At 44.3% G+C, this 13,041-nt stretch overlaps 1 long non-coding RNA gene across 2 annotated transcripts in view; it reads left to right on the top strand.

Moving 5' to 3' along the window:
* LOC139828645 (uncharacterized) overlaps positions 1-13,041 on the top strand; it is an 85,065-nt gene that overhangs the window by 39,793 nt on the left and 32,231 nt on the right. The gene's annotated exons all lie outside the window — the stretch shown is intronic.

Genomic DNA, 13,041 nt, shown 5'->3' with positions numbered 1-13,041 from the left:
TGTGTTTTCTTGAGAACGTCTTGTCAAGCAACAGAGGAATGCAACAGAGGCAATTTGGGCCAAGATAGTTGTTGCCCAAACAGTTTTATGTCCTCTCAAGCCATCTTTGTCCTTTGAATCATCAAGGTCCATCAAATTCTGGTGCTGCGACTCACTGCCAAGGGAAGCTGTGAAAAAAAATTGCCAACGATGCTTTCATGTAAAAAAATAGAATTACAGCAATTACTATTTTGAAGTTCTTAAAAATAAGCTTTGAACAACATACTTAGAAAAGAATTAAGATCCAATAATATAAAACAGAAATAAAGCATCCTATTTCCTTCCCACTGCTCTTTTTTTTCCACTGTGAAAATCGAGATGAACCAATATGCTTTCCCCTTTTTCCTCAGACACCATTTTCTCTTTGACTGAAGATATAAGAGACTACAGGAAGGGAAAAATGCTGGGCCTTTTTCCAGCTTTTTATAGTTTCCAATTAAAAGCATTGGCTATTGTCTCCTGAGACTTGGGGAAATGCATTGACAGCACAAGCAGGACCGATGACCCTGTCTTCGTCTGCTGGGCTCTAGTGGATGTTTTTAAGCACCAGAACACAGGTATCATGGGCCCAAACACATTCAAACTGAGTGGTCCCTGTGAACCGATGAAGCTGTAGCCAAGCCCAGAAGTTGGGTTCAGCATCCCAATGGAAAGTGCTTGATTTAGAGTATCTCCAGCACTTCAGAGCTTAATTTAAGCAAAGCTTTTTCTGGTGATGTCACCTCCCCTTCTCTTGCTGTTGTTATTCTCACTTATTATTAATTAAAAAATGATGATTTCAAAATCCCCCATATTTTTCCAGCACAGCCCAGGAGGTGTGAGCCCAGGATGAGGTCTGTGTCTGAGGTGAGGGTGGATGCGGCTCCCTCGGTGTGCTCAGGCCGTTCAGCTGCTATTTGTGCTGGTGGTGATTTACACCTGGGTGATGTTCTCAGCCTGCTGGGTTATTTATGACTGATCTTTCTGGAAAAAAGTACTTCAGCCCTTAATAGGCGTATTGCTTTTGGCTAAGCATGTGGGTGTCAGGGGTAGAAAACTATCAGAGGAGTAACCCAGCAGTTTACTGTGTCTCAGGACTTCAAGCTGAGGACAAAAAAAGAGAAGCTGCATCACCGGTGTGCACTTGTAAATGATAAGTTGAGCCAATTATATGTGCCTCATTCATCTTTTAGATAAGAAGTAGAGAGAAATGTTTTTTCTATTTCCATAATCATGCTGCTACCTCGACAAAACATGACAATCCATAATGAGCTGGGAAGAGAATTAAATGGAGAACAGGATCTTTTGATGACTTGCCAGTTTTCTCTAGCATCATTCATACAGGTTATTGACGTAGGACCGATTTTTCATCCTTGCTTTAACAGGACTTCCATTATTACAGTTGAAAAATGGCTGGCACAAATGTTCGCGGGCACATTTTGGTACCTTAATATAAGATTTCCTCAGATTTACAAGTCCTTAATTGTACCTACAAGCCAGGTACTCCGGAAATAATGTCATATACAAACAGCTGCAAATATTCCTTCTGTGAGACTGGAAGCTGGTCTTCAACTCTGGCCCTCGATAACCACAAAGTGCATGTTTCCCCTTCCAAATGCTCTCAGTTTGTCACCCCTGTTGTCCAGCAATGAACTGGAAATAAATGTCTGAGCCATCAGCTGTTTTCAAGAATGAGATGTTTTTTAGAAAGTGGCTGGAAACGGAAAATCCCAAATTTGGGAGCACATTTGTGGAGTAAAATACAGCTTACTCTGAATTTTCTAAAGCTTTGGAAAATACTTTAAAATACCATCACTCCTGGGGTAACTGGGACACCTGTGTTTCCAGCTCTGCAAGGAACGTGCACCTTGGCCTCCTCAAAAAGTCCATCGTATCGGTTTCTTTTCCGCCAGCCCTTTCTCTGAGTCCAGATAAGTCTCCAGCCCTGGCAGGACAGAGGAGATCTTCAACCATGTGCTGAATACAACATCACCAGCTGATGATTTTATGTCTCTCCCGGGAAACCAGAACTTATTTTCTGATAAAACACCAACCTCATTCAAAAAGAATCCTCCGGCCTTCGCATTCACAAAAAAAAAAAAAAAATTGTAAGGGCTGAGAACCCAAAATGTATTATTTCCATGAAACTTCTTGCAATTCTCTAAAAGTTCTTTTCCTCTGGATGCTGATGTGCCCCCCATCAGGCCCCACAGTGAAGGACACCTCTGTGGCCACCAGGTCCCATGGCAGCGAGGGACCACAGTGCTGATGGTCCCTGTGCCATGCTGGGGACTGAGGTTTCCAGCAGAGAGATTATGGTGCTTTATGGCATAAATGCATCACCCCAGCAGCCCCCTTGCAAAGTACATGAGTGAAGGTGAGTGGGTAAGCATCCTCATCAGAGTTAGTTGGTTTTGGTTTATTCTTTTCTTTTTCCTTAGCTTCTGAAGTCACTCAATTTGAGGTTGTGATGCACAATGCAGTAAATATGACAGCAATAAAGGACTTTTTTTTTTTTTTTTAAGTCTTTTCTTTGTTATTACTCATTGATTGCCTTAGAGAAAACTCCAGTGGGACTGAAGGAAGGACAGAAATTCTTTCTGAATAACATGAATTCCTTTTTTATTTTTTTTAAGGAGATTTAGTTGGATTTTTTTCTGCTCTTTCCAAGTAGAAGCTGCAGGGGTGGAGTTTTCATCAGCTCAGACATCTCAGTTAGAGCTATTAAGAGACGGACAGAGGGGAAAAACCTTTTCAGAAAATCTTCTTTTTGACTGACAGTTCCCAGAGGGTCCCCCTGCTTTCCCCAGCACTGGAGCTCTCAGAGGGCCAGACTGTGTATGAATTAAACTTTGAATGTATGTGCACATCAGAGACAAGCCATCAGCAGCAATTTGCAGTTTGTACAAAATAATGCAACATTGTGAGAAAATTCAACCTACCACCTTTTGCGTAAAACTACCCCAAGGTGCTTTGCAAATAAAACATACTAAAATCCCATGTGCAAATCCTGCTCTCCATCAAATGATAAATATTAAGCCCTGAAACAGAAAGGAAATTTATGCTTGAGCCCGTATGCATTTCTTGATTTTTATTCCATTCTGACTGTGATTAAAATCCAGATTGAAAGAACAGCCTCACCACTAAGGGGGTGTCCACCAGCCTGTGGGCCACCCTTTGGTTAGACACACGCGACGTGGATGGTTTCAAGCAATGACTCCAACAGCAGCATTAGTGTCTTGCATAGGCACCCGGGTTTCAAGACTGTGCATTGCTGTATAAAACTAATCAAAACAACTTTCAAGCATCTCCACATTGGAGGGGAGCAAGGTGGCCCATGGGGCTGTTGGCACAAATGGCCTCCATGCTGCTGCGGGTGGGAGCTTTTTCAGGGACACCAGAACATGCCGGCCTTGGGATGGTCTCATCTACCGGGCTAGGAAAGCATGTAAAGTGGAGCAATAAATAGATCAGGAGCAATAAGAAATGCTGAGGAGGAGATAAGAAAGGAACCTAACAAAGTTCATGGCTTGCGCAAGGTGGGCATTTCCCTCATCGGAATGGCAAAATACACCCAATCTCCTTGTAATGTCTTGCTGACTATTCCCCCTGCAAGCCTGATCAAGAGTAGGGTGTTTTCCTTTTTTCTCAGAAAGCCGATCCATACCTTCATTGTGGTTTGTGGGTTAAAGTCACTGCCATTTTGGGAGTGCAAATCAGCTATGCCTGCCACGGAGACAGCAGAGATTTACCACCATCATTTAGTGCACCACTCTGATTAAAGGGGCTTGTCCTTTTCACTTCACTTTATTTACGATTTTCAAATAATAAAGCATTCAGGCAGAAATTATGGCTCTGTTAAGCTATAGATACGTCCACGTTGATCTCCTGTAAACGTACCTGAGGGCTGGAAGTTCATCAGTTTGACTTCAGAAATGAATCTGAACCAGAGCCAAGCCAACGTTGGACCTAGACCAGCTTGGGTTTATACCAGCTTTACAACAAGCCTTTTGCTTTGGAACTTCAGGCAAGGCACAGCCCATTTGTGTTTCAGTCTTGGCTTCACACAACCTAGCACTGCCCAAACATTTACAAATTTTGAGTGAAAACTCTTAACACTGTAAAACAGTAACTAGACCAAGCTCAGTATGATCATTCCGCAGATGGATATTGAAGCCGTGCTTTGCCATAATACGCTCCTGCTCAATTCAAGGGGGCTGTGGATATCCATGAATGATGAGTCCATTGGTAGAAGGAAAGGGACAGTGACCTTGGCCAGGCTGCGGGAACATGGTGGTGATGCCCATCCATGGATACAGAGATGTGCCACACCTGCGGAGCTGAAACATGGTCAGAATGACTTTGTCCCTGCAGTGCATGGGGACAGTCAGCCACACACACAAATTCTTTGGTTAATCCCAGGCTGGTGTGGCACATAGTGTGGGTAATAGCTAGCACATTTTGAAACACAACAGTCCTTGCCCAGAAGAGGGACAATGTGAAGCTTAGTGTCACATTAACTAACACAGCTGTTAAAGCAGCTTTCCTCAGCTCAGACCCACAGCATCCCCAATCCAGCCATCTCCTCCTGGGGACAGGAAACAAACGTAAATTTGTCTTTAATGGTGTCATCAGGAACAGACAGAGGCCTTCGTTGTGACTGATGGACAGGCCTAAGAGCAGCTGCATCTTCTCTGACTGGGACAGAATGGATTTAGATCTTGTGTCCATATGTTTCCTAGAAGCGGCTCCTCAGTGGAAACTGGGGATCAAGGGATGCTTTCCCTTCCAGCACTGGGCATCATGAGCCATGCAAGGCATTGGCCTTGAATAACCCAGATTATAACGAGTGCAGCTGAACTCCAGAATCACAAACAGGCCTTCTTGAGATGAAGCATGACAGGATCATGAGGGATGCTCTGGACAAACTCCGGAGGAGTCACTGAGCAGGCAGTGTGCAGGACCCTGTTTGCATCCCTCTTACAACCCTTCCAAAGAGAGAACACCTGGGCATCGACCAAACTTACCCAATGCTGCCAAGCCATAAGGGTGAGGGCACAGCCTTGCCCTTGTTTATACACTGCAGGGTAGATTTAGGAAGCAGATGTTGTTATTGTTTCCACTAACCAGCTGTTTCAAGCAGCCACTATTTGGACAGGTGACACGACGCATTCCCACTTCTGTTTGTAGCTTCATCTCAAAAGGTGCAAAGAGCCCCACAACACCCTTACCTGGTCTTTAGGTGTCATACTCTCAGTATCCCTAAAGTTAAGCCCTTCGAGCAGGTATTTTTGTTAAATTTATTTCTACTGAGCCACTTCATTGGAAATTCATATTGACCTATGAACATCATGGCCCAGTCTCTGTCCTGCCATTTTGATGGCTGCAGTGGAAGAGCAGAGCAGGGAGCATCTCCCCTGGCCCAGTTCATAGGATGACCCTCTCCTTTGACACAATTGATTTTGACAATATCCTTCATCAATACTGAATGTGTGAGCTACCTTTCCCTGTTTCTATCAGACCCGAAGTCCTCACTGAAGCAGAGCAATTGTAGGAAAGACTTGTGTCTCCTTCCAAGCCTACCTGTAGGCTTATAGGTCGCACTTGCAATAGAAAGGGAGAGTATATGCCAGGAGAGCACCAGGCTCTTAGTTTCGCACATCTGAAATTGCAGTGAAGGAGCAGTGTGGTGTTTACTGAGAGAGGCTGAGCCATCCCTATCCTCAATGGTTTGCAGGACCCAGCTTGGGAAACCCCAGTCCTCCACACTGACCCTGCTCCAAGCGAGGCTACAGACCTCCTCAGGATTACCCTGTGACCCTACAAGCCCAAATTCTCCCCTGGGGCACCTTCCTCAGTGCTGGGTAAATGAGGGATAATCACATCATTATTTTAGAGGGCTGAACCAGCCCTGACTGCCAAATGCTTCCTTCCCCCTTTTGCCAGGGATAACACCATGCTCTATGTGTGCTTTTTCCTATCACTACAAAGGCACTTTCTCAAATACGGTGTTATTTGTTAAAAAAAGGAAAAAGAAAAAAAAAAATTAAAAAAAGCAAAAATCCCCACAAATAATGTCACAAGTTTAAAGGAATTAGGTGATGGACCCATCACACAAACCCTCCAGAAGGAGTTGGAACCTGAATATCCACATAGCCCTAAATATGCTAATGTATTTTAGAGTGGTCATTTCTAGTTAGCTCTTGAAACCAACACCCTACTTAGCCTAATTAGAGACATAACAAAAAGCTATTTGAGCTCACATGCATGTTGAATATAGAGGATCTCTAGTGCTGCCCTTCTCACAAAGCAACAGCAAGCAAAGCCTCTCAGCATCCAGCAGGACATAAACTGGTCTCAGCACGGATGTAAACTGGTCCCATGAAGCCAATGTGTTGAAAATCTGCACCATTAACTCCATTAAGACGCTTTAAATGTAAATCTGAAAGATCTTTATGAGAGTTGTGTTACTGGGGGTAAAACAAAGCAAATCCATGGTTTAGAAGATATATTGTTAATTTTTTGCGTGTTCAAGCCAGCTGCATGGGCAGCTAATTTAGAGCTGGTGACACAAGGGTTAAAAGTACCATGCAGCCCTGCAGAGCTGCCAGGCAATAGAAAATAGGTGTCATTTCTAAACCTTGCTTTTTTTTAAGATGAAGTAGGCACACCACCGCACACCCATGAGGCATGAAGCAAATGCTGAAAAAACGCTCTGCTTCGTTTGTACACGCCTCATTTTCAGAGATGGATTTAGCCAAGCGCTGGGAGGATTTCATTGTGAATGAAGAGAAGGGGAGCTGTCAGCTCCATGGAAACCCAGCCAGCTGCTGGGATTGGCGGCGCCGTATCCAGGCTCGGCAGCAGCGATACCACTGAAAGTACAAGTGCTGTTAATATTTAACACGGTGCAGGGACGTGGTAAAACCTAGCAACCCCACGGCAGCGGTTATGCAATTTTCCATTAATAGCTCAAAGGGATTCAGCATCGTCTTAACATTCCCCCCCTCCATGTTTCTATATATGAGGAGTTTTTTTCTTCACTGTTGCTGAATCTTAAAGTGAGAGGAAACAAAGAAATTTCTATTACATAATATAGACTTACAGCCAAGTCATACTCCTGCTGTTTCGGAAACATTTGGGTGGCCAAGTCAAAAGCTAAGAAAAGTCATGTGATAGGATCTTATTTTTTTTCTTTTCCTCTCTTCCATTTTCTAACTTCCCAGTTAAATACATTCATTTGCTCCAAGATCTGTTGCACCTCATTTATTACTGAGCTGTTAAGTAAGCGAGATCTTTGGCAGTGATGATTCTATCACACTGGTCTAGAAAAGGTAGGATTATGCATGATTGCCCTATTTCTTAAAGAAAAAATCAGGTTCATTGAGGGTGAGGGTTTGGTTCAGACACCACACAGGTTTTGCATGTTGTACATCACCACCAGATAAGGGTGATTCACCCCAATCTGTTTGCAGCATCATGAGGTAACACCAGTGTGGGCTCATTCATTGAGGTGCTCAAGTCCAGTGTGGAGCTGCAGGGGGGACATGGACATCCTCGAGCCCTTACATCATCTTAGGGCAGCCTTGAAGGCCCGCGATGGCTGAGCTGCCATCAGACTTTGTACAGAGGCCAACAACTTCTGCACCACAGGAATGCTCCTGCTCTGCTGTTTATTCTCACATCTGGTAGTGCAGCAGAGGCTGGATGATTACAACTTGTGTCATGGTGTTTCTCAGGAGATGTCTCCTGCATTTAGGCTTCTTTTTTGTTTTAACGTTTCTAAACATAGTTCTGAGCATCTTATTTGAGCAGAGGACAATGACGCAATAAGGTAGGTCATCCCAAAGCTGCCCGAGATCTAGCCAAAAGTATCTGTGAAAATAGTGTTTCTGTAGTCAGTGTGCTGTCCCACATGACCATGGGGGAAATGGAGAACCTGATGCACGTTATCAGGGATACCTGGCCTTTCACAGGACAGATCTGGAGCTCTGGTGTAAAGCTGTGGTTTGGGCTAGTGCTAGGGAACCCTGGTTACTGGGAGAAAAGCTGCATTTTATCCAAACAGCAGTCAGGGTGCTGCAGTGGCACCTAGAAGACCATGGTCATTCATGGTTCTCCTGCAGGTTGCCCCACCATGGGCTGGTTGGTGCTCTGTACTTCCCATTAGCAAGCCCTCACGCTCCTTTGGTGCCTCAGTTCTCTGAGTGTAAGGCGGAATCAGTATTTCCTTATTTCTTAGGGCTGTTGTGAGGATACACACAAGCCTATTAGCTACTCAGTGTATAATAACCTCTAAAGTTCCCACAAAATAATTTAAAACACCTGCAAACCCCAATCCTCAACTCCCATGGAGCACAACTGCACTTTTCTTGCTGCTTTGTGTTTTTCCTACATGGAAGAGGGGCCTTCCCTTAGCCCCTGAGCCAAAAATCTTGGAAAGGTCTTGAAACAAGAAAATACATGTTGTCTAGATCTTTTTCTTTTCTTTTCTGTTTCAGCTAGCTAACCACCCTAGGAAAACAAGCCATAAATCAATTCCAAGCCCAGCCTGTATTCTGCCAATCTGAAAAGCAGAGTGCTGCAGGAATGCAACCACAGGTCACTAAAACAATGGGAATAAATTGAAAAAACAATTCCATTGTTTGTGCTTTGTCATTCAGCAGAGCTGCAGAGACACCAGATTTGCAGCAATCCCACCATAAGCTTCACCATCACCTGAAGACCATGGTCTCCTGAGCAGTAAACATGCAGAGGGCTTTGGTTTCCAGGTGCAGATGGTTTGCAGCCTCCAGCTCAGCTGGAGAGAATTACGGCAGCTCAGCCTTCTCCTATAAAGGGACTGAGGGTCCCTAGCATAGGGTTTTTCTACTTTTCTTCTCTGGTCTTCTAGTCTTACAGCAGAATTAGGGCTCTTCTAGCTTTTGCGTGAGGAAGTGCTACTAGTCTTTGCTTTTAGGGGCATTAAGGCACTCTGTACGCTCATTTTTAGTGAGACAAGAAAGCACAGGGGCCAGATGGGTTTTGTTGGGTGAGTCTGACACAGACCGTGGTGCCAGAGCTTCTGGGTTCCAGAATGTCCTAAAGGGTCTTCAGCAATCCCACCAGCAGTGAGGCTGCCCAGGGATGGGGAGGAAGGTTGTGGGGAAGAGACGAGTCTGTGTGAGGGCATCAGCCCCTCTCAGGGGCAACATATTGAATAACACAAGAACAATGTTTTGTGTTGAGATCTAGCTTCCAGCAGATTGAGGGCTGGTGCTATAGAGCAGTCTGTTATTTTCCTGCACCCTTGGATGAAGAACTGCCCAACATGGACATGAAATGGAGGAGGAAGCACCAGAGCGGCAATGCTCTTCAGAGACACAATGTGCTCTTCACACAAACAGATAAGCTTTTAAGGTGTATGTTGCAGCACTGAGGAAGAAATGTCATTTTCAAATGCAACTGTGTCCTCAGTGAGGATAATGTATTAAATTTGGATTAGTCTTCAGGAAAAAAAAAACTCCCTCAAAAGACCAGAAATTAGAAGAAATAAGGAAAGAAACCCAACAAGGTTGCAAACTCGATCTGAATTTAAGGGCTCTCACCACAAAGCAGTACAGAAAAGCAGCAGGAGACTCATTAACTGTTTGCAATCCTGAATGGGTGACTAAGAAATTCTGTTGCAAAGAAATGTTAGTATTGCTTCAGGACTTCTGATTTTTTTAATCAGGGATCTCAGGCCCTTGTAAACCAAGATCAGAGCACAGCAAGCTGTGGGATACCTGTTCTCAGATCAGGCCAAGTGGAAACAAAGCTAAAGCCAAGAAGTTCCCCAGACTGGGGTTTGTGGGGGCTGTCTGGAGGAAGCGGTTATGGCTGATGCTACAGGCTGCCCCATGGAGTTCTTTCATTATTTAGGCCAAAGAAAAATCCCCTCCTCCCCTTGCACTAAAACTAACCCTCAGACAGCCAGAGAAGTGGCCTGTATTTTTAATACCTTTTTTGCATTTCATTGTTGAGGGCCTCAAGCAAACTGTGTCATTGGTGATGCCATAATGAATAGACCTAGTTGCAGGGCAGTATAAGTGAAGGGAAATTAAGCTATTTAGCACATAGGCAGGAGCTGTGTGTTTGAGTTGAGGCAGGGATTATTTTTAGTTAAAAAAAACTGGAGAAAATCACCTTGTCTCTAGTGGAATAAGAACCAAGGCAACTTCATCTGGCTCACGGACTCCCCCTCCTCAGCCCCCTCCCCCAGCTACCACTGTCTGCTGTAGAAAAAGCAGAACGTAAAAGTGGGTAAAGCCTGGTTCCCATGTAAAGATTGTACAGCCAGATCTGCCCCAGAGCTGCAAAGCTACCAGACACTGAAATCCAGCCAGTTTTATGTCATTTCTGCAGTGCTGTCCAAATGTGCTGTTGCTATTTTGGCTTTATCTGTTTCTTCCTAGTCTAATTGCTATAGCTTTTTGACTTCTGGTTAATGGAAAGGGTTAAACTGTTTATTATACCAGAATCTGATATGCAGAAAAAAGCTTGGACTTTTTTGTGTTGCATGTGACTGGAGACGCAATCACGATTTCTGCTACTGTGGTTAATATTTGGAAATAATCTTTAACTGTTTATGCAAACAGAGCTTGCCCTGTCCTTTCTTGTGAGTTGTTGGAAGTCTGTGGAACTTAACCCTAATGACTGGCCCATGACTGGTCAACTCCATCTCGGGCTTTTTGCTCTGTCTTTATGATTGGGTGATGGAAAGTTTTTTATGTGGCAGGTGAGGTTGGAGATAAAGCATAAGAAATGCTGCATTGCTGGTATGAAATTATTTCTCATTCCTTAGTCTGTGGAGACTTGTAGACCTTTTCAAAAATAAGGGAGGAGCAGTCTTAACTCATAAACACAGGAATGAGATTCCTGTTCCCATCTGGGAGAAAAGTGCCCTGACCACATCAAAGTGTGGAAACACAAGCACTTGGCTGGTTGTGCTTGTTATTCCCCATGGAAGTGGTGGTGCCAACCTGTGAGCAAACTGGAGTGCTCTGACATCTTTTTTTCTTCTATGTATTTATTGTAATTTTGAATTTGTTTATATTTCTGGTATCCATAACATCTTGCTGCAATCATGGATGGTTTATGAGGCATTAATGAACATTAACAGAGATATAGGCCAATTATGGTTTGGTAACATTGAGCAAGTTCTTGCAAACACTTTTCCACCTTAACGGGAGAGCAGACATCAAATGGTATTTGGCTGGACTCCAGAACAAATAAATGATGCTGATGTTCAGAAAGGAAACGCTGCTGTCCTTAAATAGTCAAGCATTGTTCTCAGACTTCCTGCAATAATCTCTGCCTTTTTACCCCAAAAGATTCCTGACTGAGTGGGTCCTGAGACTTCTGTGATGTCTGCCTGCTGCGTATCTATAGGGTTTGTGATTTCTATCCTTTTTTTCTTCTTTGAACAATCCTGTGCCTAATACACATCATGCAGCATTTGATGGCATTGGAGGGTATGAAGCGGATATTGTGTGTAACCTCATGGATAAAACATCCATAAGGTGATATCTACGAATCTTGCAGTTGCCAGTCTGGTTAGTGCCAGAGAGATGCATGAACTAGAGAGAAGCCACCCCAGTGATGTGGCAGTGGGCAATGTAAAGTGATGTCAACAGTCACTGATGGGGTGATGGGAGCAGTTGTGGACTTTGCTGTTTCCCCAGAGGTGTCCAAGCACGCTCTGCAGCTCACAAAGGTAACTTCTGTGGAAACAATGGTGACAAAACCCTGAGAGAGGGAAGTGTGACTGAGATGGCAGAGTAGCCCAGAAACAGGTGGGGTGATGTCCTATGTGGCTGGGCTTTGGCTGAAGGTGATTTGAAACAGCTGCTGAAAACCTTCAGGGAGATATAAAATAGGGAATATCATGGTGGGAGAAGGATGGGACCAGCAGGTCTCATGCCTGATGGAAAGCTGTTTCCAGCAAAGCATCAGTCTGAGTTATGGCGGGAGACATTGTCATGGAAGATGATGATCTGGGACCCAGCCCCAGCAGGCATGCAACACCACAGCATGAGTTGGGTACCAACAGCATTGGTTGTTTTCTAGAGCTGGATGTGAAAGAGAAAAAAAAAACCTTTAGCTCATAGGGCATGAGTCCTTGTGGGAGTGGGGTGGTTTGTCTATTTACTACTCCAAGGCCTGATCACAAATAAACTAGTCTTCAAAGAACATATTGGGCCATCCTTACATGGAGTCCAGTGACATGGTCCTGTGCTCCTGTGGTTAATTTGACATCTTTGCTGATCTGCATATCTTATGTAAGTTGTGCTTACAAATACGCCATGACCTACAAACACATCAGTAATGAGTTTGAGCCAGGAATGAGTTGTGCTTCACTGAAGTAATTATTTGTTCTCTTAATAGGGACTGATGGTTTTGCTCAACTGGGAGCTGTGTATAATTAAAACCATGGTCCCTGCCCCAGGAGGCTTCCAGTCTTGAAATATGAAGCAAAGGCTGTGCCAGAAAAAGTTGTGGGAATCCTGTGTGCCCATATCAGATATGCAGAAATTACTTTTTTTAAGAAAATGCGAGCTCTTTGTGTACAATAGGAGACACAGGCTGTTTGGGGCTGGTGTATATTTACCGTAGGTTTTTGTTCATATGGCTGCAACACCCAACGAGAGGTGACTGCTGCAGGTCAGAGGTTCTCCAGAAAGCTACAAGATAATCTCAGACTTGCAAAAAAAATGCACCTAACCCTGAAACTATGCTCAGTGTAACCTGAGGACACACATTGCTCAAAACGAAGCTGCCCCCCTTTACACCTAGCCCAGGCAAATGTGGGAACCGGTGCCTGTTCCCTGTGCAGACACCATGCCCCAGGCAGAGCAATGCTGATCAAAGAGACCTGGTCTAGAGCAATACCTGACATCCAGCTGTTCTGCAGCTGCCAGGAGCCACCACCTCTCCCCAGACCTGAAGGAAGGGCTTGTGTGCCTGAAAGCTCAACTGTTTTTTCACTAATTGTATAATTTGGCT

Source organism: Patagioenas fasciata, chromosome 9 (assembly GCF_037038585.1).
Source record: "Patagioenas fasciata isolate bPatFas1 chromosome 9, bPatFas1.hap1, whole genome shotgun sequence".
NCBI lineage: Eukaryota > Metazoa > Chordata > Aves > Columbiformes > Columbidae > Patagioenas > Patagioenas fasciata.
Note: the sequence above shows the minus strand (reverse complement) of the source record. Positions and strands in the feature narration are given on the sequence as shown.